This window comes from Chelonia mydas, chromosome 15 (genome assembly GCF_015237465.2).
Source record: "Chelonia mydas isolate rCheMyd1 chromosome 15, rCheMyd1.pri.v2, whole genome shotgun sequence".
Lineage (NCBI taxonomy): Eukaryota > Metazoa > Chordata > Testudines > Cheloniidae > Chelonia > Chelonia mydas.
Window position 1 is genome coordinate 14283960 of NC_057856.1, and position 26749 is coordinate 14310708.

The 26749-nt window shown below is 48.5% G+C and overlaps 1 long non-coding RNA gene across 1 annotated transcript; it reads left to right on the forward strand.

Annotated features, from left to right (window-relative positions):
• Positions 1 to 1455: 1455 nt before the first annotated feature.
• LOC122463060 lies at positions 1456 to 12479 on the forward strand. The gene is made up of 2 exons (XR_006286036.1): positions 1456 to 3006; positions 3651 to 12479. It is a non-coding gene; the product is annotated as an uncharacterized LOC122463060 (long non-coding RNA).
• The last annotated feature ends 14270 nt before the right edge of the window (positions 12480 to 26749 follow it).

Consider the following 26749-nt stretch of genomic DNA (forward strand, 5'->3'; position numbering starts at 1 on the left):
AGTATTTAAAGTGTTAAAGAGAGGCAGTGCACCTCCATGCCATCAAAAGTCTCACTTGCCATTAAATTCAACCCACTCTGTAAATTTGCAGCTCTCGGCATCCCTGTGAGGTTATGGACGGGGCACTGGAACAATTTGTATAGCGGGGGTGCTGCGAGCCATTGAGCCAAACGGTAAACCCTGGATGTGATGGAAACCACTTCGAGCCGGGGGGGCAGCAGCACCCCCCCCACCTCGAGTTCCAGCCGATGGTTATTGATGCACAAGCTCAGCACAGAATAAGGTGCAAGAGCAAAGCTGCCCGTGGCTGAAATGCTAGCCCTGCCTAGCGAAGGCTTGTCCTCTGCTGCACACAGCCACCTCGAGAGAGGCAGAAGGATTGCTAACACAGGAGATGGGGAGCAGGAAAATAACGGGAGATGAGTCAATATAAAGGGGCGCCAGGCCTGGGGAAGAGACAGGAAGGAAAGGGTATAATGCCAGGGAGTGCTGCTCTCTGCTCCTGGTTTACATGTGTCATATTTTATGCACCTAGCCCTCTAACAAAGCTGATCTCTGTCCTCTGAGCCTGCAATCCCATGTCGATCACCTGGTTCCAGGTGCATCATAGCTGACAGGCCAGCACACGCCAGAGGACCCAGTTTGTTCACCACCAGCGAAAACAGAAGCGAGCCTGCTGCTCCTGCAGCCTGAACACAGGACAATCGCACCAGCCTGTCTCGCCGAGCCAGGTCCCCAGCGAGCGTAAACGGGCGTGTAACTCCACGGAGGTCAAGGGATCTTTGCCAGGGAACACCAGCGGGGGAATCGAGCCCAAGATCTTTATTTGAAATCCTCCTTTTCAAACCCTTTTAAACCACATACTGAGATTAACGAGATACTCCCTCCCGTGTCACCCCAGCCACACAAAAGACTGGCCTCAGCGGATAGCCAAAGAGAAAGACAGACGCTGGGGGCCAGGTTTTCTAACCCAGCCTCCATTCGCTCCCAGCACACACAGCCTAGCTGTGCTCACCGAAACTCAGCTCCTGTGCAGAGCAGGCGGTTAGTCATCTAGCTACAGGGCCCGAGCTGTGCACCCAGCTCCCCTCCCCCAGTCACGCAAAGCACAAGTGTCGTCTCTGGCTCTAGGCTGGGGTCAGAGCAACGGGCAGGCCGAGCCCCTCTGGCAGGGCTCAGGGGGCCTGCTGTGAGAAGAATGTTTCCTTTTTTTTAAAAGGCCCCAATTTTCCCTTCCAGAAACCAAACTGCCAGTTTAGGGCCAGATTCCGGGAGCTGGAGCCTGGGTCAAGGGGCAGGGACTCCTCTCCCGCAGGGCACTCGTGCAGGAGGCAGCCAGAGTTGGGGTGGCCCTACCAGTAGCATGCAGCCCCACAAAGGGGGCGTGACTGGGCACGTTAGAGGCAAGCCAGGCCCATCCACTCCTACATACTCCCTAGGACTCAGACGCTCATGTAGACAGGGATACATGGAGCATTTGTTGCCCCCAAGAACATTCCCACCAAGGCACATTCAATTTCCCCCATCAGTTACCAGCCTCCACCTGCACCCTCACCTGGCTCTCAAAGCTGAGCCCAGCGGCTAATCTCTGGTCATCCGTAACTGAGCTATTCACATGCTTGTTGGACTAACCTCAAATCACATCAGTTCTTTCTTTTTTCCCCCCCAACACCGCATGCAGCTTCTCCTTTAGAAGAACCTCTTCTTGTACCCACCAGAAACAAAGCCCCACAACTGTGTTAGATGGTGAAATTTGTACCTGGTTCAGTCCACGAGACCCAGACAGCTACAAGCATCCTGAGCAGAGCCCAGACGGAGCCATCCAAAAAAGCAACAGCCAGCAGTTAGCTGGCTCTGAATGCATCAGAGTGGAAGGGCCATTAGACCTAGCCCTGTCAGGTGATACAACAAAGTGTTTCCACCTGGGAAGCAATCAGTCCAATTTCTAATGGGATCTAAGGCCAGAAAGGCTTCTGGAGGTGATAGGGGCTAAAGGCACTACAAGAGCTATAAAGAGAACCTGCAGCCTTCCTGGGCCAGTCACTGGCTGTGATTCCTTGTAAATCAAATGTATAAAAGTCTGGTGATCGGGCTCGGGGCCTGCATACAATACAGAGCAATTACAACCAGGGCACAAATCCAGAGCCGCCTACTCTGAAAGGAGACGCTATAAAAGTAACTTCATAAGGCACGATGTTGATTGTGTCTCAGTGACGCCTTATCAAAAATGCTCAGTGTGGAAGCAAACAGAGATTTGTTTCTAGCTGCCAGCCCTGTAAACTGGGCTCCTGGGGCCCCATTCCTGAGAGAGCTCAAGGGGGCAGATTTTCAGGCATGCTCCCTTCCCAGTGTGGCACTTCTGGCCAGCTTTTCAGAAGTGCTCAGCAGCCAACCAGCTGGGCTCGCTTGAGGTGAAGCTGGATTCGTTCTTCTTCACCCATCAACACCAGTAACAAAGGTTCTGCAGGCCAAATGGTGGCCACAGTGACCCTGGAGCAAGCCCATTGCCTTCCCATTATCCCTGTATTGAACCTGTGCAATCCCCAGGCTGCCAGTGGGGTTGCACAGGTGGAACTCATTGGAATTTAGTAACCAGCTCTGCTGCTGGTGCAAAAGGCAGTTCCAGTGCAATTGTGTCGAGAGGCGGCAGATCCCAGACCCACGGGGAGCAGATCTCTCTGGGAAGAAGGGGCTGGTTTTACAGAGCTAATCTCCAGCCTGGAACCATGTGCTCTGCCACACACAGGCACCAAGGGGAATCTCCGCGCGGCGAACAATGGCAGGAGTACTGGGCCAGCACTGAGCGCGCACACACCCCCGCCCACAGTGATCTATATGTGATGGTCCATACCAGCGGCACCAAATGGGGCCTACCGTGTGATTTCATGACCTGGATGCTCCTGGGGGCTGATGTTCCCCCTGCTCCCAATGTGACCTCACAGGCCAGACTTTCCCAAGTGCCCGTGTACCCAACGGGCTGAACTCTTCTGAAAATCCAGCCCTATTGTAAGTGATCCAGCAATCAGGGCCATACAGGGAGCCTCAGTATACTGCGTACAGAAATACTGCATATTTCAGTAATAACAGCAAATATACCAACGCAGTTCAATATAAGGCCAGAGCAGCAGAAGTAGAAAAACACTGAGAGGCTTCAACCAGGGAGAAAATATCCTAGAATCTGCTCTAGGGTCTTCTGACCTTTGGAGTTCTGATTCTGAGTCTGTGAGTGAATATTTCTAAGGGGCTGAGATTCTGATTAGTCCCATTGCGAAACCCCTCAATCCGCGAGTAGACTCATTTACTTCTATGGCCTGACTCATGGTGCTACTCAATACAAGTAAGGGAGGCAGAATCTGGCCCTAAATCAGACACAAAGACAAAACTCCCCTCCAAGGGAGAGGGTCTGACCCCTTATTCGTGCTGAGTAGCACTCGGGGAATAGTGCCCTTGAAATTACTCGGGCTACTTGCAGAATAAGGGCTGCTCCATGGAAAGGTGGCAGAATCTGGCCCTAGATTAGCATAAGTCATAATGGCCTTTACCCACTCCAGTGTGTGCAAGTCAGTAGCATGGCGTCACTCTCCCTTTGTGTAGCTACAGCTCAGATTTCTGGCCAGACCTACAATTTCATCTCTGGTTGTCTCTTCCAGGAACAAATCTGTGACTATGATCTGGGCAAACACAGAGCCACAGCGTGGATCACGGAGGTTACAGATCAAGGACAGCAAGTGGGAACAGGCTGACGCAACGTTCCCAACTCAGTCAGACAGTATCGTCAACGTCAGCTCAGTGAAGGGGGGTTTCCGCTGGCCTCAGGCTAGCAGCTGTGAGATACACAAATAGCTCCCAATGTCCTGAGGGCAGCGGGGCTGAAACTGAAAAGCAAATTCTGTGCACTAAGAATAGCTCCAGCCGGGAGACAAGGACCACAGGACTCAACAGTCAACGGAAAGAGATGCACCAGGGAAAGAGAAAGAACAGGTGCAGGACAGTCAAGAACAACGAGGCAGGGTGGGGCCTCAGAAGGCCACTAGGTCCAGCTCATCTCTGGCTCAGAGCAGGTGGCAAGCTGTGGCTCTGGGCTATTTTGGGAGGGTCAGCTCAAGGTCCGTTGCTTTTGTTCTGCTGACATGACCCCGCAGCTGTTAACACGTGTATCAAGCAGCCCCTGGTCTGTCACCTTCAGGGGTTGATCGCTTTTTTCATGTAAGCAACGGTTATTTTCTGAGGGTGACATGCACCCTGTCCAGAAGGCCTTTCATAAAGCCTGGGCACCCCACGGGCTTAAGCAGGGCTCAAGAGGTGCCCAGGGCTGGTGGGGCCATTTGCACAGAGGTGAATTTCATCAGGTCTGATGAAGCCACACAAAGAGGTCAGGCAGACTGAGGTGCAGGGAGCCAGGAACACGCACTGGTGGCTCAGAGCACAGACTGCTAGGCAGGCAAGGAGGCTTCACCTTCTGCCAATGGCATTATTCCCATCCACTTCTCCCCGTTGCAGGTACCTGCAGGCTTCTGTATGGAGATACAGCGTGTCCCTGCTTGGCGGGGGGGTCTATTCTGCGCCAGCATGACCAGGCCTGCAGTACAGCTGCGGCACTGTGAGGCAGCGTTGACCCTTAGGCCTGGTCTATACTTCCAAGTTTTGCTGGCACAGCCACGTGGGTTCGAAGGGTGGAGAAAACCACCTCCATGACCGACAGCGCTGGGCCAGCACAAGCCCTAGTGCAGATGCAGTTACACCGGCAAACAAGCCCTTTTGCCGGCATAGCTTATTTCGTGTGGGGAACTGGTATAAGCTCTCCCAGCAAACGAGCTCTTTTGCCAGTATAAGCTGCATCTCCAGGAGGAGGGTTTGTTGCTCTAGCTAGAGCGGCCAACCTCTCCATCGCAGACAAGGCCTGAGACATTTCCATCTCCTGCGGAACCCCCCGCCCAGAGGAACCAGTGGACATTCTAGGGACGTGGGGAGAAGACGGGGCAGTCGTACCTCTCCCCCACTGTCAGAACTGCATCAGGGAACGGCCAGGAGTCAAAGTCCCCTTTAATTCTTCTCCTCCTTGTTCCCACGGTGCAGGCAGGCAGAGTGAGTCTTCTGATCACTTCATAGCAATGTCAAGTTCATTAACATACACTTGTCCCCTATGGCAGTCACCGTTAATACTAGGCTGGCCAGTATGCTCCCTTGAAAGGGATGCGGGAAATGCCTGGAAAGCAAACACACTCTTTCACCCTGATAGAACAGTAAGGGCCCAATTCACCCCTACTGTTACCTCTTACAGCAGGGACAGATTTGGTCCAAAGGGCTACATTTGCAAAGGGGCCTCCAGAAAGATGCTGCTCACATGGGCCAGAATCAGCATTTGTGCTCAAACAAGGGCTTCTGTGCAGTTTTCACCCCCAGGCTGGATGAGCATAGCCCAGTCTAGACCACACTGCCATACACCACTCAGGAGCTGGTACGGAATGTGGCAACCAGCTTGCAGGGCAGGGTCAGCCAGAGGAACGTATCATGGAGGGTGGGATAGCTCAGTGGTTTGAGCATTGCCCTGGTAAACCTAGGGCTGTGAGTTCAATCCTTGAGAGGGCCATTTAGGGATCTGGGACAAAAATTGGGGATTGGCCCTGCTTTGAGCAGGGGGTTGGACTAGATGACCTCCTGAGGTCCCTTCCAACCCTGAGATTCTATGATTCTATGCCACTGGCTCCATATTTGCTTCCAAGTCCTGACTATCCAAGAGACCTTCTCTCCCCAAGCTCCTCCACGACAGCTAAAGAGCTCAAACTAAGTGCCCCTATATTTAAAGGGCTTCCCGCAGAGCATTCTCAGCACCCTCAGCTCCAGAACATGCTTCTCCCATTGGCTCAACAGCATCCAAACCTGGTAACCATCCATGCACTGCCAATCTGCTAATACAGAGCTTGGTCTCTCGGGGTGAAGTTTTGTTTAAGTGGGGGTAGGGAGGGGAGTTAGTCCTTCAGTTATGTTAACTGGAGTCAACAAATTCCAATCATATTAGTTCTTACTGGTTGTCCACACACCTGAGCTATTATGAAAGGCGAAAAGTGAATGGTTCTATTAAACGGGGGAATAAATGAATAAAATCAATGAAACGCCCCCTCTGTTGTCAGCTCTTGGGAACAGGGACTGTCTTTTTGTTCTGTGTTTGTACAGCGCCTAGCACCATGGGGTCCTGGGCCGTGCCTAGCGCTCCAAGGCACTACTGCAGGACAAGTAATAAACACATGTATACAGTGCTCGCTGACTCGAGCGCATGTAGGGTTTGCATTTGGCAAAGGTAGGCACTTGCAAAGTGCGTGGCTCATTTCTGGAGGCCCCTTGGAAAGCCTAGTCAGCAAGTATAGTGTCGCTCAGGAATTCATCAAGATAGTTCTGATTCCACCACACTGGTTCACCCTTTGAGCTGTCCCTTGTCCCAGGATTGGTCCCACTGATTTCAGCAGGACAGCTTGCAAGGTGAGGTACTTCACAAGAGGAAGGATGGCAGGAAATAGCCTGATATAAGTATGTGTTTGTTTCTCGGGTACCAAGTGGCCAACAATATTCTGGAAAACATCCTCTCGGCACCCACTCTGGAATGATCTCAGTGCAGATTGGACAACCCCATTGCAATACATGCCACTGTAATGTTACCCTGGGAAAACCAGGAGGGACGCCTTCTTCGGTTGTTTCCTTAGCTCTGTCGGACCTTGGTTTTGTATCAGGATCTACTAACCCAGACCCTTGCAGGGGCCCCACTGAGACCCCACTCAGGAGTCAGCGCTAGCTGGTCCTCATGTAAAATCAATGCCGTATCACCTGTGCTGTTCCATTATTTAATTACTCACAAAGTAAGTCAGTGTGAGCTGGTTGTGAAATTAATCCAGACATCACATCTGCGTATGCCGTGTTTGCCCTTCCAGTGAACCTGTTTTCTCTTGCTTCGATTGAAGAGAGCAACATTAAAATGCAAACGGGACTTTTCTCTTACCTTTGAGAACAAGTTCCATTTATTGGACTAAATCCTCCTCTTCTTATTCAGACCAAACTCCCACAGCTATCAATGAGTGTTGTCTATCCGGATTGGGCCTATCAAATACAGGAAGAGAGAGGATTTTACGTTTTAATGCTGTCCCCCAGGGTTTTTCCAGGGCAGTGTGTATGATAGACGTTACCTTTCATTTATATCCTATTTTTTAAATCACAAAGACAAAACAAAGGCTGGTGAAAAAGGATATAACACACAAGTCAGGGGACTGAAATATAGTCTATACATTGATGTTAGCACCCATTAAAATGCTTTCAAGGACAAACAGGACAATATTTCCCTGATTAAGATCTGTACTGCCATAGTAAAAAACAGCCCCGCCCCACCTGGCCATCTCTATGCAGCTGCACGGCTGTAGGGGCGCCCCCATGCTAAACTTAACCTCCTCTGGCCTAAATGACCAATCAGAAACTAGAACACGCCAGCAAAAAACTCCCAAAAAAGGAAGTGAAACCATCTCCACTGGCTATTGACATGTGAAAGAGAGAGAGACAAATACACAAACAAGTCACCATGCAGCCCAGCCACAAGTACACATCTCTGTCATTAGTGATTTGTCCAGAATTCACAGTCTGCAATTTGCTGAATTAAAAAAAAATAAAAATGGATGCTTGACCTAAAAGATACAACGTGTCTGAAAGAGCCCTGGAAGAGCATCCTTTATGGCCCCTTCGCACTGTCAGGAGGGGGCAAGCGACAGATCTGGTATATGTGTTTAACCCATGGAGGTGTGCGCCCAAGAGCTAACATGCCATCTGAGGCCTACTTGCCTAGGGTTTCAAGAGACATATAACAGGAGTTAGTTGGCTACATCAATGAACAAGCTGGGCCAGATCCTTAGCTGGTAGAAATGCGTGCAACTCCGTTAACTTCAATGCAGCTACGCCCATTTCACCAGCTGAACTCAGGCCTGTTGCTTGAATATGGGGATACTCACGTTCAGAAATGTGTCCCGAGGGTGAAATCCACCCTGCTGCTAGAGCCCCAGGAGTCAGGCTCCGGGTGGGTGCAGCGCAGAGGTGGAAGGCCCATGGGCTGGGAGCCCAGCTGCTCCCCAGTTGCATGGGGTTTTGGAGGCACTTGACCTTTGCAACTATCAAACTGAGATAATCTGACTCATTCCTCTTTATTTGTTTTACAAGAAAATACACTGTTGTGTTCCAGGGGAGACTGCAGTAATCACACCACTGAGTTATCTGAGCAAGTAAGTGCACCGTTATGCCAGAGGAACACAGGGTTATTGGTAATCAGACAGTCAACATAATATGCCAGGTGCTCTGTTTTTACCGTGATGAGGACCGTGTAGGTACCTAGCTAGCATGAAGGGAAACAGCAGCTACCCTGTTCTGTTAAGGCCTCAAGTAGATATACTGCTGGAGAACACATTTTAGTTAGATACCTATGTGGCCCCCTTGCTGAAGTATCTGAGCGCCACAGACATGTGAGTGAGTTTATCCTCACAGCACCCCATGGTGTGGGGAAGTGCTATTATCCCCACTGTACACATAGGGAAACTAAGGCACAGACAGGGGTTCAGGGACTTGTCCTCGGTCACACAGGGAGTCTGTGGCAGAGGGAAGACTTAGACTCACAGCATCCGAGTCCCACGCCAGTGTCTTGATCACTGGACCGTCCTGCCCATGACACGTCGTTGTGTCATGGGACCCAGGACAACGTGCTCTTGCATTGTGGCCGTGCGCTGGTTTTGAGCACACATGTCTCTTCTGCTGACTAATGTACAGACACAGTCCTTCCTCCCCCGTCTGGGAGCAGAGGCAACTCCACGGGCCTGGGGGGGAAAGTATGCTCTGGTGGCTGGGAACTGTGGATATGGAGGTTTCTAGATTTCAAACCCTTTCCTGAAGGGGCAGGAAGCCTGTCCCATGTCAGTCAGTGACCAGTCCTGGGGGAAACAGGGTTAGAACAGGCGCACGCCAAGGTGGCTGAGTCACTAAGGTGGGAGAGTCCATTCCCGGGCAAACACCCCTGGGGGAAGTCACTTGGGAAGCATTTCCCTTCATCTTTCTTCCAGCGCTGCCAGATCTATGGCAAATGGTTCAGCTGGACTTTCCCCTGGCACGTGGACATTATGGAACATTTTCAAAGCCTGCCTTAGGGCCTTCACTCACTTGCCCTTTCGCGCCGATCCATTTCTGTGAAGAAGAAGAAGAAGTGGAATCGGATCAAACATAATGAGCCCAATCCTCAGCTGGCACAAACTCACGCAGCGTCACTGGCTTCAGTGGAGTTAGGCCGATTTACCCCTGCTGAGGGTCTGGCCCCAGAGCCCCCTGGGTAATTTGTTCTTCAGAGTCAGGGGAGCTGCACCCAAGCCGGACGGACCCGCGCTCAGCGTTTCCTGTCAAGCAGTGACACGCGGGGTTCCGGTTAGAGCAGCCGCTCCCCTAAGAGATTTATTACTAATCACCCAGATTCGTTATTTTGCTGCCTGAGGGGGAAGAGCAGTGTAATGGGTTCCAGCCTTGGAGCCAAACTTTATTAACTGACCGGAGGACCAGATCCCGCTAGGTGCTGCTGTATGCCTCCCGCAAGCAGCTGCTGGCCCTCGGTTCCCATTGCTGGGCAGCCGCTCACAGGGGAGATCAGCTCAGCACCGGGCATGACTGGACCCTTTGGGGGGGATTTGCCACAGCCCAAGCCAGCATTTGCTCATGCTAAGAAACCCTGGCTGCGTCGGGGAAGGGGTATAAGCAGTCTGCCAGATTTAATAATTTTATTAAGATGATGTTGAAGTAAAAAGGAAACGGTACAGAGTTTAAGAAGTTTCTGGTTATCAGGGAATAAGGTACAGATTATCAAGGGGTGCGAAATTCAGTTTAGGAATGGATGGCGTAAGGAATACATAATCTGCAATATCCCCGATTGGGGGTAAAAGGTTCACGGGTCAAAGTACAGACATTGAGATATGGGGGTATGTTGTTCATATAATGGCTATGTTCAGGTGTGGAGTATAATGAGTGGATACGATGATGGGGATGGATTTACCCCCTCATTTGGTGGGATTTAATGTTCAGTGAATTTATGGTTCCAGTTCATATGGTCCAATGGAAAAAGTCTCTCAGTCCCTTTCCCATAGTTGATGCACGATGTCGTACCGGCTCACATCTCCTGGTACTGTCGGTGGCCGGTGATGTGTTAAACTCTGAATTGAACTCTGTTTTTGCTAGAGCTCAGGGCACTAGCTGGGGCAACCCCTCCCCTCTCACAAACCCAAAACTTGGTTCTGTACCTGAATTGCCAGCAAAGAGATTTTAACAAGAGTAGGGCCTGCTCCAGAGTCTCCCCCTTGACTTCAGTGGGCTTTGGATTAGGGCCTTGTTCATAAATGTTCTTTGACCAGTGTGAGCCAGCTCCTATAGCCTGTCTGAGCTGCACCCCAGATCCTGGGGCTAGCCAGGGGCCTTTTTATCCCACAGCATCGGGTAGAGCAGCCCCAGACTCTCCGCCCTAAGGAGATGACAGGCCAAGAACCACTGCAGACAATTAAAAGATTCCCATTTTGGATGGGCCCCAACAAAGCATTTCAGCCTCCTGGAGCTTTTACAAACACTACGTTCACTTACAGTAAAATCCCCTGGAAATCTTTAATGAGACTCCTCAGAGCAGCTCAGTGAGCTCCTAGCTCCAGGAAAGATTTCCCATGAGTGCAATGGCAATGTCCTGGGAACACGGAACTCAGCATGGTCCCCTTTTGTCGATCCATGCAGTTAATATGTACCCCGAAATACATAGCACTTAGCCTGATCAGAATAGCTGTGCTGTGAGGAACCAGCCTTGCAGGGGTTACTCAGGCAAACCCCAGCAGAGGCCAAGCTGGTGCATATTGTACAGACAGGACTGGATTTTTTGTGACGTGAATCCTGAACAGTACGGAGCAATGTTTTGGTTCTCCATCACTTTGATTGGGTCGGCGGGCATCCTAATTATATGTGCAAACGGTAGTTAGAACCTTAACCCATTCGTATTTTCCTGTGATACAATACGCCACACTGTTATGTTAACCCCCTTCGAACACGGGAGCTAGCTGTACTAACATCTACTGATCACGGCTTTATTTTTGCTTACATCAGACATTTACAGACAGGTACAACATGGAGAAATAATAAAAAGAGCTTTTCTTTTTACTTGCTGGAGCAGTTATTGGTTCTGATCGCTGAGATCTGCCTCGTCCACTCAAACACTGTTTTTGGAGGGATAAATCCACTAGGTGCTGAGGGAAAAATTTGACACAGGACTAGCACAAGGCCTATGCACTTCTTGAATACCGCACCTCAGCCAAGCAGTTACGTGCTTCCAGTTAAGATTTGTGAATCAGGGCTTAAGCCTTCAAAACAGGGTTTAAGTGAGCCTTAAGAGAGAGAGAGGCTTTGTGCTGGCTATTGACTAGGGTAAGGATCACCCGAGGGGCCTTGGCTCCGTTCTGATGTCAGTGGGAGTTGAGGCCCTCAACACCTTATACCACCAGGCCTGACTGCCCAGGGAAAACATGAGATTAAGTCTACATTGAATTAATTCGTTGCTAAATCCTGAGAAGAAAAATACATTAACTCAGCTGGAAAGTCATTTGTTTTAGTGTCAGTTTCATTTGGTCTCTAAAATAATGAGCAAATTAGACTTGATCCCTGGGATTCATTAACGAACAACTGAGGCTGGCTGAATGTCTGAGATAAATAGGAGGTACAAATGTTCCCAAAGTAAACTTAAAAACAAGTAAACAAGCCTAGAACCTATGTATAAACTGGGAGCTAAACATAAATGGTTTCACAGAGCCTGAAGCAGTGAGCATTTTTAATTGTGCAGTACAATGGAGGAACAGAGAGATGATTAAATGAAATAAATATTTTATGTTCATTCCCTTACTCAGAGTAACTGAGCAATATAGAACATTCTTGCAGAAAAAAAAAGTTTTGCATTCATGCCTCAAAACTGCAACTAACTAGTTCCCCAGTCGAATACGCTGAATCTCGCTGCTAGCTGAGTGAAACCGCAGGATAAATTATTTGTGAGTTATTATGCAGGTGCGCACCTGTGTATATAAATATATATAAAAATATGTACATACACACAAATATTTAGATATTGATGCATTCAGCCATATAGCATGTAAACACTGAAGTTTGTGAACAAGTTATAAATAAATTTCCATCTGCTGGTAAAGAGGACTTGTTATTTCTATGAATCAAATGATATTATCCAGCTAAGATTTAGAGCATTTACAAGAAAAAAAAACTCCTAACATAGTTTCCAATCCCCAGGAAATTTAGAAAATAGTTGCTTTCTGCTAAGGAAGTAATTCTTAAATGTAAAAGAAGCAAATGTTACTTTTCACCGTGCATACTGGACTAATGGAGAAAGATTTATGTTTTTGTGGATGCTGATAAATTATATCACCAGACTTTTTTTTTTAAGAGAAAAGTTGATTTCTTTTTTAAGTCATACAAACAAGGACAGTTGTATTTGAATTTAAAACACCTAAAATTGACTTGAAACTTAACTTCAGACAAAGTTTCCTAACTAGAAAACAACTAGAAGTGCGTACGGGGTGGGGAATAAACAGAAGAACAGAGACCAGAGCTTGAGTCTGCTTTTTGCAAAGGGTAACTCATAATGCTTTAATTACACACACACATAGCAAAGCACAGGTCCTGCTGACTCATGGCTGTCAGGATCAGCCCCTCATGTATGATTTACGGAGGCTTTTAGCATTTATTGGTATTTTTTTCTCCTTCATCCTGTAAAGCGTGGGTGCCTGAGTGCCATGATTCCTGCTGTGCTCAAGGAGGGGGAGAGAAATTAACTCAACTATCATCTTAAAACTGCCCCCAAGTTACCTAACGTCAATATTCTCTAAACCAGGGTGAGGCCTGCCAGGGCTAGCATGAGTGCTGTGCCTTACCATTAAAGCCTAGAACCCAGCTTCTCAGTGGGAGACCACAAGTGCTTCTAGGCAAGTAGTTCTGACCCTGGGTCAGTAATTGCTTCTCTGACCTGACCTCTGGTGCTGCATCATTGGTGGGGAAGAGACCCTTTTGTGGCATCTTCCTTGTATCAAAATGGCAGCTGTTTGAAAGCTGCTTGGGAGACTGGGATGCTGGATGGATTCTTCCAGCGCCCTTCAGGCCCCTTTGAAAGTCCCAGACACCATGGCCTAGGATTTCACTCTAACGAGCAGTTTGTTGTGCAAGGACATTGATCCCGGCTGAACTAAGGGGTACAGCCATATAGCCAGCTACGTCGGTATGTTTTTCATAAATATTTTGGGCCAAGTCCTGCAAACTTTTGCTCAAGTAAATAATTCTTACTCAGACAAGCAGCCTCATTAACGTCCATGGAACTCCTCCCCAGAGTAAGTGTCTGCAGGATGGGGCCCTTTATCTGTTCTTGATCATATCTGCTGCACTGACATGCATTATTTATTCATTCTTTTTATTACCTACTCAATTTCAGACAGTGTTTGAGCCCTACAACCGTAGCCTAGTATCTAACCAATGGAATTCCTTGCTGGGTGAATTATTACTCAGTGTGAGAACGGGGTGCGGGGACTCTGTCCCTGCTTTAGAAATGTATATCTGAGGGTGATCCCCAAGGCGTCTTACATCAGTAAAGACGGTAAATTACAAACCAGACTAGAACAGAATTCCCCTACTTCTTAACTAGCCTCCACCCCCTATTGGTGAACGGTTCCACTGAACGTCCGGTTCTCAGATAAATCTCACAAGGGCCCTGTCTGTGTGGCTTAGAGCTGAAAACTGTGAGAACCAGAAGGAAAACAAGAGAAACACAAATAACGAAGGGGGCCCTTTTCGTGATTTCAGGCTTTTGATGAGCATTTCTGCAGTACGCTATTGACAGAGATCCAGCACACGTGTGGGTCGTCGGCAAGTCAATGATCGTTAAAAGCAGAGCAAATGAATCTCTAGTTCTATGGCTTTATGCTAATAATCTTTGCTATACTACCGGAGCATGTAATGATAGGAGGACCCACTGCGGAGATTTTCAGCATACGACTGTGATCTTTGGAGCCGCAAATAAGAAGCACAAAATATCATAGTGTGGTTAACTTAGGCCCTTAGGCAGCAGATCACTTATGCATGTGTGAAATTCTTTGTTGGACTGGGGTCGGTCTTTGTGCTTGGGACTAAGGGGGGAGCAGCAATAAACCAAAAGCTGAACAAGTGGATGTAAGAACATGAGAGTTTGAAAAATGGTCCCCCTAGAAGGTGGCCCCAGCAGAGGGTCTGTGTGCGGTGCTCCCAGCCTCCGAATGACCCCAGCAGTAGAGCTAGAGAAAGCACGGGTAGCTGTGATTTGCAGGCACCACAGCAAAGGCCTATGTGCCTCATATACCTGCTGTACCAAGTGGGTACAACTATTTTCAGTGGAAGCCGAGACCGGTGAGTCCAGCGGGTAGCTGTGTGCTATTATCCTGCAGGCAATTTCTTGAAGTTTTTCATTGAGGTGTGCATTTAAATAAGATAAAATACTGATATTGAGATCATAGTGTCACTGAACCACAGGGTCTGGGCTATGCCCCGACCTGGAATCCATCTCCTGGCAGTGACCCCTTTAGTGTGCTGGGCCCCACCCTGCCCAACAGGAGCAGGCCCACGGCCTCTAGAACTGGGCCTTTGGCACCAGCCTTCACTGTCTCTTTCTGTGGCTCCCTGCAGGGAATCCAGCCAAGCCAGACTCCTGTGGGAGGCTTGTCCTGGGCCCCTTCAGGGCACCATATGTAATCTCAGGGAGAGTTTACAAGGACACCATTTATTGGTCCCCTGGCACCCGGAATGGGAAAGTCCTTACTGTTAGCACAGAGGGATGAAGGTTAAAGTATTGTCCATTCTGGTTAGGCCAGAGCTCCATGTCCAGGCCCTGTGTCTCCCTCACATCTAGCCTCCTTAGCCAGCTCCTAGCTTCTTCCAGATGCCAACCCTTTATCTCCCCATCTTACCCCTCCCAGCCCTTTGTTCTCAAGCTGGGGATCTATGCCCAGCTTCCCCGCTTAGCGGCAGGGAACTCTGTCTCCCTCTGGGTCATGGGTTGCCAGCTGTCAGCATCCTGGTGATTGGGTTTTCCACTCTGTTCTCGGATTTTCCATTGATTTGGCCTCGGCCAGTCCTTTTTTTAATGACCCATTCAGGCTCAGACAACTAGGTGACACATATCCACCTCTCTCTCTTAGCCTGTGCTGAAAGCAAACTAAGTCTTCTCCATCCCCACACCACTGGGTAGCCATACAAAATATAGGGGAAACTGAGGCACACATAGGACTCACAAAACGCTAAAAAAAGTTCCCACTTTGTCACACACATTTAAATCCTGGAAAAAGTAGACAGAAGCACGTAGACCACTGTTAGCGCTGAAACAGATTGTCTCTGGCCAGATCAGGAAGGGACATTGCCCTGCATGGGCACAAAGTAGTAATGGAATTCATTTATCAACACGACAGGGAACCCCCCTTCTCAGGGGTGCTGGAAGAATTTTTATAGTGGGGGGTGCTAAGAGCCATTGAACCAAACTGTCAACCCTGTATACAATGGAAACCACTTCAAGCCAGAGGGTGCGGCAGCACCCCCTGCACCCCTAATTCCAGCACCTATGCCCTTTCTTCTGACCCTCTACCACCACCCCCCATATGAGTCCTGGCACAATTCCAATACTGCATCAACAGATCTCAGGCATAGATGCAGCCGAGTGGACATATTAAAGACCCTGTCATGCTCAGCCAAAATCACAAACATCTCTCATCCTTATCGTGTCGTACAGATGTTCCAACCACAACTCAAAATGACCCACGGGGTTGTTTTCGAACATCTTATCTTTGCTAAAATTATGTCCCAGCAGGAAATAAGAGGCTGCCTTGGGTGAACACCAGCTGAGCTCTAAAAATAAACCAGTGAGGCCTCGTTTCCACAGAACTGATGCTTTTGTGACAAACATGTTTTCTGTCCCGTTGCAAAGAGCCTGCTGCTTGGTAATGGAGTTTTCTCCCTGTCCTCCTTAGGGCTCGATTCTGAGTACGGTTCAAGAAGGACTAATCTTCAAGCCAGTGCTCTGCTGTGGACCTTCACTCTTTCTGGGGTTAGCGTCTTTGTAAGGAAAGCACCAGGCTGCTCTAGTGACAGGCACCATAGCAGTTCACGAAAGGAGGTGACATTTCAGAATCAATGCACCAATTAACCTTTTCAGGAGCTTGGGGGGAAAAGGAAAGGAAAATCTTGGGGTCGTTCATTCAGTGCAGACCTGGGGAGCCTGAAGCAGTGTCACGGTCACTGTTGTGCAATAACAGCGGGCCCAGTCTCTCCCTTTGGGGCACATTACCAACACTTTAGGGTCTGCTTTTTGGCTGGGTTTGAGCACACAGATGCCCTGATGATAATGACTGATATTTACACGCACCACGCATCGAAACACATCCAGCAAACTTTACCCACTGATTCTAGCCTACGGACTTCGCTACTTTAACATATAGACCCAAATCTCTATTGCGGGGAATGCTTTGCAGGATAGGGCCCCATATAAACTCAGGGATCACTTCACTCACCACTGAGATGCAGCCACCTCTGGGTGGAATGTACTGCATATATCGGGGCTCATTCTCAGCTGCTGTGCACTCATTTTATGCCCGTGAGACTTCAGCAGAGTCTCCCCCTTACAAAACAGTTGTAATGCAATGGGGAATCAGACCCTGCAGCACTGCGTGTGGAAGGGCAGGAAGGGGAACATTTCATCCTGCAGAGAAGGGATCCCTGACACTTCACAAAACTCCCTCTCACTCTTTTCCTAGTGATGCTCTAACTGAGATCAGTAGGTAGGAATTTTGTCTTTTATTTGACAGTTGCTAGGCCATAGGTAATTGGGTGCTGAATCTACATTTTTACCTGTGACTCCACAGTGAGTGAACCCTGAAACACAGCAGGGGAGGAGACCACTGAGTATTGACATTCTGCCCTATGGGGTAGATCCTACCATCCGGGCTTCTCTCACTTTCTTTTTTAATGTTTAAAAAACTAGCCTGGGGATTTTTGAGAAGGTAGCATGCGATCAGGCAGCTGGGACTTACAGGCTCCGAGGGCACCCATCTCCTGTAGACTGCCATGAAGTCTATAATGACCATGAATGGTCAAGGTCTTGGTTTTATATCTCATCTGAATCAAGAGCTGTGGGATTCTCTGTAAGATCCTTTCTTTGCTAAGGTCTCCAGTCTCCTAATAACCCCATTCTGAGAACATGTGTCAGCGCCAGTCTTCAGGGCATTGATTCATACCAACTGGTCAGTGACAAGCTGGGGACGATGAGTGCTGCTGTAACTGGCAGAGGGATCGAAGAGAAAAGACACAGGAAGCGGTGAGATCTTGTTTAGCGAACACCCAGCTTTCAGGGCAGGAGCCCAAGACTAAGGGGAAAGAAGTTCATATCAGGTGATGGTGACACAATAACTGATCTTGACCCTGAGCCTGGAGATGGCAGAGAGGTCCCAAAAGGAATAGTAAACAGAGCTGAAAGGCACAGACAAAGCCCATTTCAGCTGGGGGCAGAATCTCTTACTGCCAGTGAGTTACCAGACCAAGGGAATTTAGAACCAGCTCAGACTCCTGTAACGAACTGCTCTGGAAAAGCCAGATCAGGTTTTCTTTGCCTCTGTGAAGCAGCCTCCAGTCCAGAGCCATCTCAGACTGATCTATTCCTTCGCTTGCTGCTGCTAGCGACCAGGCTCCTGGAGCCACTGGTGTGGCTTGCATGACAGAGTGTTATCTGCTCAGCTCTGGTGCCGGAGCAGTTGAGCTGCATTTGGCACTGCTCGCAAGGGAAGGAGGAGCTGTTTGTTGAGTCCAGATCACATCCAGACCCATATCCCTTCCTGTCTGATACCTGGGCCCTCAGGCAGCTCAGCCAATGCAACTTATTCCAGACTGTAGCATCACCTGACTCCAGCCCTGGGTTCACACACAGCTCTGCCAAAGCATGTCAAGCAAGACGTGAAGCACCGCCTGCTAGTCTAGTCGTGAGTGTCTCCGAATCGAGACGAACAATTGTGCCTCATGGCTGTGCTGAGGTTTTTTAAGGTGGAGCATCATCCACTATCGACCTCGGTGAAGTAACCAAACTCAATCCAATACCGGCACCTCTCCAGCTAGCTACCTTTCCCTGCCTACCTGTCTGTCACGTTTCTAAGGCACTTCTCCTGGTGGCATCCAAGGACAGCTAGACCAGTTTTGATCCCAAGACATAAGAATGAAAGGCTCAGTTAGATCCTCTCTCCTGGGACTCATCAGGAGACATCTGGATGGATTCAGCTCTTTCAGCAGGAACACCTCTTCTGCCTCGCGCATAAACTCCTTTCCAGTCACAGCCACCAAGGCTTTTTGAGGCAATTTTAAACAGAGTTCGAATGGAAACTATGCCCCTCACTGATGTAGCAGGACCATTTCCAGTCACCGAGAAGCACTTCAGTAAATGTCTGTATGCTAGAGGAATATACACACATATGCACAGTGTCTATATTAGCAGTACCCTCCAGTGCTCAGAAGTGGTGCTTGCAACCCAGAACCAATTCAGTTCCTACCCAATGTACCCACCCATCAGAGTATAGTTCCCTGTCTGGAGTCCGTAACAAACACTCAGTTCTGCTACTCAGCTTGGTAGCTTCTCCTCCTGACCTGCTCTGCACAATATTCTGCTTTCAAGACAAACACAGGTTCTTGCGAACCAGGGGCATTCAGGAGAAGTTTGAGTGACTGAAGGCAACCTTGACATTAATGGTGGAGCTCACCTCCAAAGATCTGGAGTTCCCATGTAGGTCAGATAAACACCTAAATGTTCTGGATGTTTTTCTGAGATAACAGAACCTAGTTTGAACTATTTGTGAGAACACATTTCTTGTTACATTTCATCCTGTCACAGATGGAAATATGCCAACCCCAGCCTTTCTTGTAATAGTCAGGCATTTCTGCTTCCAATCCCAACTAGCTCCTGGAACCGCAAAGACCCTCAGATGAGGCTTGGGAAGGAATATTATTATTTAGTCTAGTTTTCCTACCTCTAATCCCCATGAGCTATGGTCTGGTCTGCTTTCTGATGGACAATAAAGGAAAAGTTCTAAAATCCAAGCGGCATCATTGGTCACATTCCAGATCAACACTGGGGCTTTTAATCATGATTATTAATTATTATTTATAGTGCATCAACACTAAGGAGCCTCAGTCATGGACCAGGACCCCACTGTACGAACACAGAACAAAAAGATGATCCCTGCCCAACCAACTTACAGATTTTTGGAAGCAACTCAAAAAAATTATAAGATCCCACTGTGAAAACTATCTCTGTGGATATCATGTGTCGGTACTGGTGCTATAGCACCCATTCTGCTCTTGGAAGTAGGTCTGTGTCGAGCTTCTCAGACCTTCTTGCTTTATAATGCTTCTTCAGTCCTAGTGGATTCATTCGAACGTCGCCTTGGGGAGTGGGAATGGAACGGGCATGTTAAAAGCCAAGGGACAAAGCTACAAACCTTCGTGTTAGCTTGTTTGGAGGGGGTAAATGGGCACAAAAATGTCTTGGGACTTAGAAGGAAACGATCATGCAGGGTCCTTTGGTCCATTTTTAAGTGCACTTTTCTAGGTTACAGAGACACCTTGTGGGCATTTTCCTATTCAGTGTAATTCACTAACTCACGGTTTTAGCACTCATTCTTCACAAGCATCAGTCACATGACTTCAGAGAAAGCCACAGACTAAGGCCTTGTCTACACTACAGGATGCACTGGTATAATGTATGGCGCTCATGGGTGTGAATAATGCCACCCCCCAGAGAGACGTAAGTTACACCGACCCTAAGCACCAGTGTGGACAGCTCTCTGTCCTCTCCCGCTGACACAGCTGCCTCCTCACACAGAGGTGGATTTATTGCACAGAGGGAAAAGCTCCCTCCCGTTGGCATAGAGCAGGGGTCAGCAAACTATGGCCCGTGGGCTAATGATGGCGATGCCAAATCCTGAGACCCCTGCACAGGTCTTATTCAGTCCTCACCTGGGAAAATCTGTCCTTGGATCTGTCCGCGTAAGAACCAAGTGAAAAATAGGTACATGCAAAAATAATTATTTTAATTCCAGGAGTGGTTTTGAGGTTGCAGAATGCTTTGTTTTTTCAGATATGGAAGTGAATTTTGAGCTTGCTTTTGTATATGTCTCATCAAGATCACATCATTGGTATTCTTGCCAGTAGATGCACTATTAGGCATTGAACTGTGTAGGAATGTGAACATATCAATGGGACACGCTGAATTCAGGTGCCCAACTTGAGGCCCCTTGGGCCTGATTTGCAGAGAAGCTGAAAGAACCGCCTGGAAGGTTCACAGGGCAGTAGTTATAACCAGTGGGGAGTGGCACGTAATGGCTAGCCCGGGGTCTGGTTCATGCTGTTCCCAACTACTGCCGTCCTTCAAGGTCAAAATTGTACAAGTTGTGGGAGCTGCACTGTTCTAATGCTGGAATCTTGGAGTGTGATCCTCAGAGAGGCAGAACACAGGCGAGTAATTTCCCCGTCCAGCAGGAAATGAGAGGCTGGCTTGGAAGAACACCAGCTGGGCTCTAAAAATAAGCTCCTGCTTTGTGTCAACATTTGGAAAGAGTCTGACAGTTCACCATGGAGCTTCTTTTCTGTCTTCCTTACATCCCATTGCGGATGAAGGTGCGTGGTTAAAGAGGGCCACTTTTCAAACCAGCTGCTGCTCTTCAGACCATCCGGGTTTGTTCATTTATTCCAGTAATGAAAGCATCAAGCTGGTCTCGTGACAAGCGCTATAGAAATTAATGGAAGGAGATGGCAGGTCAGAATCAATGCACCAATTAAACCTCGCTTGCAGAAGGAAAAATCTCATGTTCATTCATTCTTAGAGCGGCGTCACCATCGCGGCTGTGCAATGGCAGAGCCACTCCCTCGGGGGCTCATTACTGACATTTCAGGCTCTGATTTTTGACTGTGTTTTAATCACACAGAGACGCACTCAATAATACATGATATTATTACCCCAGGCCACTCACCCAGAGCTCCCAGAGCTTCCAGCAAAATGTACAAACTGATTATAATTAAGGCTGCGATTCTGTCACGGAGGCTGCGGAAGTCACAGATTCTGTGACTTTCTGTAACCTCTGTGACTTCCGCACCTGCAGCAGTTGGTGCAGCTGACCCCAGGGCTGCCCAAGCAGCTGGTCCATTGGCCAGCCACACCAACCACTGCCGGAGCTGCCCCAAGGCCAGCCACACTGGCCGCTGCTCAGGTGGCCCCATGAAGTTGGCCCTGGGGAGCGCCCAAGCAGTAGCCAGTGTGGCTGGCCCTGGGGAGCACCAGAGCAGGGCCAGTGCAGCTGGCCCCGGGGAGCGCCAGAGCAGCAGCGGTCCTGAGGGTGGCTGGAGCAATGTCCACGCGGAGCACCCGAGCATCTGTCCTGGAGGCAGCCCCGGGGACGGCTGGAGCGGTAGTGGTCCTGGGACCAGCCAGAGCAGCAGCCCCAGAGGCCATTGGGAGTGTGGTCCCCAGGGTCCTTGGAGCAGTGGGCCGCCAGGAGCAATCAGCCCCCACTGCTGGAGTGACTTTTACTAAAAATACCCAGGACTAAATCTTAGCCTTAATTATAATGTATCAGCTCCAGCCTGCAAAACGTCCTGCAAACACAGGATTTTACAAACCTTACATCCACTAGAGAGAGACGTTCATTGGTGAGAGGTTAACTTCGCCAAGCCTTTAAAGTATCATGAGACCTGGGGAGGGGTATGAAATGTGGTGGTGGAAGAGGGTAAGGGCAGCAAGATATGAACCTGTGTGTTAGTTTGTTTGGAAGGGACCATGGGTATAAGGAATGTCTCCATATTTGTAAAGAAATTATCAGATTGCGTCTCTAGGTCAATTTTTAAACCAAAGGCAAACTCTGGCCTTTCTTAGGTTACAGAGACACCTTGTGGTCACTTAGTTATTTAGTGTAATTCATGGCGTCAGCACACAGACTTCACAAAAAGGCATAAGCAGGCAGACAAGAAGCAGGATACAGTCCAGGTATAAGACTGGCTGAGGAGATGGGGTATGGGATATTATAGGAAAGAACAAACAACAAGCAGGAAAGAAATTAGCTTTAAGATTACATGGTGACTGAACAGTGAAGACAGTCGAGGGGCTAGGATAGCCCAGGAATCTGGTGATGGCTTTTCACTTCTAGGTCACTGGTTCAAAGCCAGCTTAGGAAGGTAGTGACAGAAAGCTCTTCAGGGGTTGAAGTTGCTGGCTTCAGTCTCATTGCTAGCGGAGGTACCTCCATTTTAGGGTGGCCCTACTTGGTAGCAAGGTCCAGGACTGAATAGGTCTGGAGGCTGAGCTGTTCTCTCACCCCCAAAGATGATTCCTTCCACCTCAGGATTGTGGCCTATGAGCCGCGTAGTGGAGGGAAGATTTCAACACTACTGACCATATGAAAAACAGAGGGAATCAGTGACGAGGGATATCAATTAGTATCTTCCTCCAGCCATTCCTCCCTCCCCTGGACAGGGACCATGGAGCCTTCCTTCCCCCCAGAAACCTGCCGATGTGCACAGCTCAGGGACAGAATATGGAGTCAGGCCATTTGAGCATTGACCAAGATACAGAGCAAGGCCCTGGCATCTTATGCAATCTGAAGAGGTTCTTCTTTACCCTGTCCATGATGTCACTCAAGCAACATGCTAGCTGGATGGGAACCGCCTCACCAAGGGACAGACAGGAGGGAGGGATGCAGATCTGAGCTCCATCATAAACAGAAGTGGATACACAAGTGCATGGGCCCCGAGTGAACCACCCAAAGTAGAGATGGGCTTGGGACAACGCCCCTCTGGGCAAGCTCAGCAATGCAGCAGAAAGTTGTCCAGGTGCCAGATGTGGTGGTACAACGGCACTAGCCTCTCACCCCAGGGATCTGAGCTCAAACCATGACCAAGTGAATTTGGGTTTATCTGAGTCCCCAGTTGTATAGATGAAAATACCAGTGTGCTGCTATTCGGCACCTTCCTGCTGCTCTTCTGCAGAGGTTTTCACCAGCAACACTGGACAGAGCAGCTAATGGAAACAGGATCACCTGGTCACATCAGTGTATCCCCAGGGAGCTGTAAGGGCTGAATCCTTCCAGATGCTGAGTGCTTCCTGCAAGGGGCGGAGCTCCCCTGTCTCTGGTGAGGTCAGTGGGTGAGGAGGGCCCTCAGCACCTCCCAGGATTGGAGGTAACTCAGGATGGCCTGGGGTTTACAAACCCTGGACAGAATAGGTGGCTAACTTTCTCCTTTGTGGTTTAACCGTTTTTCATTCCGATGAAACTTTCTGCTTGACTAGGCGCTGAGGTTCAGCGCCGCTCAGAACAAAACTCTCTCTCAGTTCTGCTCTCTCCCCAGCCGGTTTCAATCAGACCACATGGAAATGAACCTCAGAGATACAAAACCCTCGCTAGCTCTCTCGGCCTGACTGTGAGCCAAGCAAACCTCATTCCTAGGAGCTATCTGGGGTTCTCCAGGATGCTCATCCAGCGCTTTAATGAGCCCAACTCCACTCTGAAACCAGCCGGAAACTGGGGAGTATGGACTCAGTATGGCTCAGCCACACCTACACTGTCGTTACCTATGCTACTGTGGCTACACTGCTATTTAGACTCGCTCTAGTTCAATGAGAGACAGCGCGAGCATGTGTACGCGAGCAGGGGAAATCATACCCCACACTCGTAGTGTGGATGTAGCCCTCATTCTCACTGGGTTTTTACAACACAGTTCCTGGGCTTCCTTCACTAAACGTTAATATTGGAGCTGGGTGGAAAATAGGGTTTTATTTCACAGAAAAAGTTGAAGAAAAATGGGGAAAATTGATTTCTCACTGGAAACTCACAACCCAAAATATTTTGCCTAAAAACTGGATGCTTCTCGGTTTGGGCCACAACGTTTTCGATAACTTGACATTTTCCATGGAAAGCAGGCGCTGTCCATGAAAAATGTCATTTAGTCAAAAAAACCAGTTTTGAAGGAAAGGTTTTGACCAGCTCTGTTTAAACTTGACTTTGCTGAGAGCAAAGGAGTTTCCTGTCTCCACTTGAAGGTGATGAAGGCCTAGATCTGCGTGAGGGAAGCCAAACACACACAAAATCCACGCAGGGCATCTTATTTTTAGCTCTACACTGTCACAGTGCACTGTGCATTCAGAGCACGCAGGAGTCCATTGTTACTTCCACTGTAGACTCTTTGGGGCCCAGTCTATTATTTTTTGTTGTGTGTGTGTGTACCTGGCCGAGTACAACAGGGCCCTGATCCCTAATTGAGGCCTACAGCCACCAGTGTAACACAAACCATAGACATTTTAAAGAAATGACCCAAGATGAAGAGATGCCCAGCAGAATGCAAACTCTACTTCCAAGGCCAATTTCTGCCCTGACTATTTGGTAGACAATACACAGCCTCGTGTAAGATACTGTTAAATTTCACATCCACTGTGGACTGCAGCAACCAGACAGAGAGAAGAAAGAGGGCAAAGACCTTACTGACAGGTTTCAGAGTAGCAGCCGTGTTAGTCTGTATTCACAAAAGAAAAGGAGGACTTGTGGCACCTTAGAGACTAACCAATTTATTTGAGCATAAGCTTTCGTGAGCTACAGCTCACTTCATCGGATGCATTCAGTAGAAAATACAGTGAGGAGATTTATATACACACAGAACATGAAAAAATGGGTGTTATCATACACACTGTAAGGAGAGTGATCACTTAAGATGAGCTATTACCAGCAGGAGAGCGGGGGGAGAAAACCTACCTACATGCCTCCAGCTTTCACCCAGACCACACCACACGATCCATCGTCTACAGCCAAGCTCTACGACACAACCGCATTTGCTCCAACCCCTCAGACAGAGACAAACACCTACAAGGTCTCTATCAAGCGTTCTTACAACTACAATACCCACCTGCTGAAGTGAAGAAACAAATTGACAGAGCCAGAAGAGTACCCAGAAGTCACCTACTACAGGACAGGCCCAACAAAGAAAATAACAGAACGCCACTAGCCATCACCTTCAGCCCCCAACTAAAACCTCTCCAACGCATCATCAAGGATCTACAATCTATCCTGAAGGATGACCCATCACTCTCACAAATCTTGGGAGACAGGCCAGTCCTTGCTTACAGACAGCCCCCCAACCTGAAGCAAATACTCACCAGCAACAACACACCACACAACAGAACCACTAACCCAGGAACCTGTCCTTGCAACAAAGCTCATTGCCAACTGTGTCCACATATCTATTCAGGGGACACCATCATAGGGCCTAATCACATCAGCCACACTGACAGAGGCTCGTTCACCTGCACATCTACCAATGTGATATATGCCATCATGTGCCAGCAATGCCCCTCTGCCATGTACATTGGCCAGACTGGACAGTCTCTACGTAAAAGAATAAATGGACACAAATCAGATGTCAAGAATTATAACATTCATAAACCAGTCGGAGAACACTTCAGTCTCTCTGGTCACTCGATTTCAGACCTAAAGGTCGCAATATTAGAACAAAAAGACTTCAAAAACAGACTCTAACGAGAGACTGCTGAATTGGAATTAATTTGCAAACTGGACACAAATAACGTAGGCTTAAATAGAGACTTGGAGTGGATGTGTCATTACACAAAGTAAAACTATTTCCCCATGTTTATTTCCCACCACCCTCCTCACCCCCCACTGCTCCTCAGATGTTTCTGTTAACTGCTGGAAATGGCCCACCTTGATTATCACTACAAAAGGTTTTCTCCCCCCCACTCTCCTGCTGGTAATAGCTCATCTTAAGTGATCACTCTCCTTACAGTGTGTATGATAACACCCATTTTTTCATGTTCTGTGTGTATATAAATCTCCTCACTGTATTTTCTACTGAATGCATCCGATGAAGTGAGCTGTAGCTCACAAAAGCTTATGCTCAAATAAATTGGTTAGTCTCTAAGGTGCCACTAGTACTCCTTTTCTTTTTTCTTAGAGACTAACTAATTTATCTGAGCACAAGCTTTCGTGAGTTACAGCTCACTTCATCAGATGCATCCTTACTGGGTTTAACCAGAAGATGGAGCCATTAGTCCCCGGAAAACAATACAAAACTCTGCTTTCACTGGGGAACTTTGTTACATGGAAAACAGGGGCCTGGAAGAGAGAGGCTCCCCAGTGTGGAGAGAGTTGGAATTGGATGGGAGAGCACCTGTTCAAAAACCAAGGGAGAGCACCTGTTCAAAGCCATGACCATAGTGGAGGGTCTCACAGGGTTAGAATGAGCTGTAGCAGTTAGCCAACAAACACTTCGAGAAAGCTCCTAAGTTCTATGGGCTTTTGTTCCCCAAAATCAAGAAAATACCACAGAGCAGGTAGGAGATTCCAGGTGTACAGAAGAAAGGGGAAGAGGTGGTGCACTCTACAGTACAAAGGAGAACATCTTAGCGAGGCTTGCCAGCCACCCCAGCGAATGCAGAACAGGGCTACGCCACACTTACCGGATGCTAAAGTAATTCCATAATGTAAGACGTAGACTCAAACAGAAAAACCCTGAATCTGAACACACACAAAATGTTGGGGAAGTTCTCATCTGAATCCAGTTCTGTGACCCAGGCCCATATATAGCTTCAGAGCTAGTGTAATGATATGCCATG